This window comes from Vicia villosa, linkage group LG2, assembly GCF_029867415.1.
Source record: "Vicia villosa cultivar HV-30 ecotype Madison, WI linkage group LG2, Vvil1.0, whole genome shotgun sequence".
NCBI lineage: Eukaryota > Viridiplantae > Streptophyta > Magnoliopsida > Fabales > Fabaceae > Vicia > Vicia villosa.
Window position 1 is genome coordinate 4,811,553 of NC_081181.1, and position 4,077 is coordinate 4,815,629.

Genomic DNA, 4,077 nt, shown 5'->3' on the forward strand with positions numbered 1-4,077 from the left:
TCTCATCTAGCAGGTTAGACCCATTATTCACCATCCTGACAGACTTGTGAACCCTGTCAAGTTCAGACTTCAGAGAGACCACGTCTTCTTCCAATCTGGTCATAGTTTTCATCTGGTCTTCCCTTTCTGTTTTTAGATTGTGTATGAGATCTTTTTGTTTTTCACTTACCTGATATAGATTTTTGAATGATGCAACCAATTCATCATAAGTTACCTCATCATCACTTGAGGCTTCATGTGTCACCCATCTTCCAGTCAGGGCTTTCACATGCTTGCTGGATTTTTCATCACAGTCACTCTCAGACCTCTCTTTAGTCCGATTTGTAGATGACCCCTTCTTCTATTTCGTGAGACATGTAGGACATTCAATTTTAAAGTGTCCAAGACCTTCACATTCATTGCACTGTATACCCTTTTCTTGTGATGACTTATCTTTAGTTATCCTTCTTCCAGCATCATTCAAATTGAAGATGTCATATGAGTGGTCCTGGACATCTGATCTAGAATTTCTTCCCGTCTGCTTAATTACCCTGTTTAATTGTCTTCCAAGCAGAACTATGGCATTGGAAATTCCTTCATCTGAATCCATATCGCATTCTTTCAGACTGACTTCAGTGTTGGCAGCAAAAGCTATGCTTATGTTCTTTTTATCGGTTCTATCATTGATGCTTAAATCAAACGTGTGAAGAGATCCTACTAGATCATCCAATCTCATTCGGTTAATGTCTTGAGCTTTTTCGATAGCAGTCACCTTCATGTCAAATCTCTTAGGAAGGGACCTACGCATCTTTCTTACCAGTTTCTCTTTTGGTATCTTTTTTCCTAATACACTGGATGCATTAGCTATCTCAAGAACATTCATATGAAAGTCATGAATATTTTCATCATCTTTCATCCTTAAATTGGGTGGTTAGAAGCTGGAGTCTTGACATATTCACTTTGGATGTACCTTCATGGGAGGTCTTGAGAATTTCACATGCATCCTTGGCTACTTCACATGTGTTCACCAACCTAAATATGTTCTTGTCAATTCCATTGAAGATGGCATTTAGGGCTTTAGAATTGCCAAGAGCAAGTTCACCATCCTTTTTGTCCCAATTTTCCTCAAGCTTTAATACAGTAGTGGGTTGTTTGTTTGCTCCTATAACAACAGGATGCTTCCATCCTTTCAGGACTGCCTTCCAGGCTTGGCTGTCTATGGACTTCAAAAAGGCCACTATACAAGGTTTCCAAAAGTTATAATTGCTTCCGTCCAAAACAGGTGGTCTGTTTAAAAATCCAATTTCCTTGTCCATCATACCAGAAAGTAACCTCCCTAGATCTCACCCAGATGCAGAGCAGGATGCCTGCTCTGATACCAATTGAAATTATAGTATCAGATATGTGATGTCGAATGTGATGTCACGACACAAATATTTGTTAATGGAACAAGCTAACAGCAGTAAGGATAACAATAAAAATACGTGCAAAAAGTAAAGAACATAGCGATATGTTAACCTAGTTTGGTGACAAACACACCTACTCTGAGGGCTACCAAGCCGGGGACGAAACTAATATTTGATAGTATCAATTCAGAGTTAAAATCCTCCATTTACAACTCCTCACTTAATCACTACCCTTCCTATAAATTCTACCAAAGACTCACCTAGGTATAAGGCCCTCCTCAAATTCATTTAATCACAACACCTTGTGAAAAAATAACACGAACAGAGAAAACATAAGGCACTCTTCCAAGACACACAATCCTTAATGCTTAAAAGCTTATGAGGACGAAATACTCTCCTTGCTTAACAGCTTCAGAGATCACACAACATTCAGCACCTACAGGTTAGTGAATGTTCACATTTTAAACTTACAACACTTAACCCTTTAACCAAATGCACCGCAACACAATTAGGATTAGCTGAACTCTTATAGATCAGCAATAGCTAGCAGTCATGGGCTTGGGTCAATCATTAAATAGGGTTCAGATCACCCAATAAATCTTCCAAGAAATTAGGTCATACATACTCCAATATTATTTGAGTAGCTAGAGAAAATTCATCCAGAAATTGTGTAAGAAAACACACAATCAGTTAAACAACCGACAAACAAAACCCTAAAACAGATACTGTTGCTCGATTCAGTTTCAGAAACCTAAGATGTTAAGACATCTGCTTTGATATCTACGCAGAATATCCAAACAGTATATTTTATCAAAATTGTTGCCAACACATAACCAATAAGAACTATAAATTTTAACCGTTATATTTAATTAAGGATTGTAATTTAAATAATTTATCTAAAGAGCATATTAAGCTTTTTGTTAGCGGAAACTTTTTTTAATATTTTATAAGATAATAAATTATCCTCTGCTTCTAATAGTTAACGTTCTAATGGTTATCTAAAGAGCATCTTCTTCCAAACTCAGCATGTTAAGCCAACCAACCACTACAAGTAACTAACCGTTCTTCAACGAAGAGAAATATCTACCGCTGAAATAACTATTCTCCACTAATTCGTCAATGTTCAATGGGTACCTTGATTATAGGTTCTCATGGAGACGCAACTGTTTTTTCTAGTGACGCGATCAGGGTCGGCTCAATCGATGTCAAGGCCTAAGACAGATTAAAAAAATGAGGCTTTTAAATAATTCTTTTAAAACTATTATTAGTTTGATCAAAAAAAATTGTTAAGTCAAAAATATTTATTAAATTATTATAAAAATAATTTATTTAATGTTTTTGAGATATCATAAATGTTAACTTTTAAATTAGAATAAAAAACATTTTACAATAGACCAAATATACAATAAATAAATAAATAAGATTATAAAATATGACTATATGTAAAAATAAAAAATAAATTTGGTTATCAAGATATTATTTCATATAAAATCACTCTAACTAATATAAAATTGTTGTAAACTAATATAAAAAAAATTAAAAAGTAAAATATAAAATATTTTTTAAATTTATCTATTTGCTTAAAACAAAATAAAAGACATTAAAAATGTTAAATTCATAATCACATGATCAATTAAAGAAACTTAATCACTAATAGTAACATTAAATTATTGTTTTTAAAGATATATTACAAAATAATGGCAGCACATTGATAGGTGCAATGCACGTCAGTATCGTACCTTACATATATGTAGACAAAAAATTGAGGCCCTGGGCAAAGGCCTTGATCATCTACACATAGGGCCTGGTCTGGACGCAATAATCTACCTAATGACGTAGTGGTCGATTTTTCAAATCGCAGCGATTTGCGTATTGACTCACTCATTTGTCTATTTGAGAAATTGTCTAAATTAATTTTGTTCTTGAGGTTAATTTTGACTCGTTCATTTGAATCACAAAGCGATTTTATAGAATCTCGACAGTGTTTATTTTAAAAGTTTGTTGCTCACCAATCCATACACCAACATTGAGTTGATGATGATCACTTGAAGAATTTTGTTATTCCCTCCAAGTGTTTGGTCAAATATTTGAAAGGTGTTTCCACATCTTCATGAATGGGTGTGGGTAAAGAAGTTGGTTCATGAAAGAAGAATTATATGACTACAACAATCTAATTTAAATAATAACAACTCGTTTTTGATAAATTAAGAGCCCCTTCATTTTGACTATTTTAAATAGTTTTTAGGGTTAAATATGTTTTTAGTTTTTATAAATACGCGACCCTGCACTTTTAGTTCCTATATAAAAATTCTTAGAGAAATGGTCCTTGCAAAATTAGACGTCACCATTTATCGTCCCTGGTGTTAGTTTCTTCTAATGGTGGATGACGTGGCATAGTTGACATGGAAAAATAAATTATTGAAATTGCCACAATGGAAAAGGAGATTCACTTAAGTGTATCAAATACACATCTTCAGTAACCCTAACTTCATAATCTCGTTCCCCCCCAAACCTAAAAGCAAATCCCTAGCTGCACGTTGTTCTTGTTCGCCATTGGTGGTCCCAGCTTCATTGAGTTTCATTTTCTTGTCTTTGCATGTTCCCTCGCTCTCGTTATTTTCTCCTTGTGGTCCCTCACAATCGTTGCTGTCTTCATACTCGTGGACCTGGGTAAACTCATTTCTCCCAATTT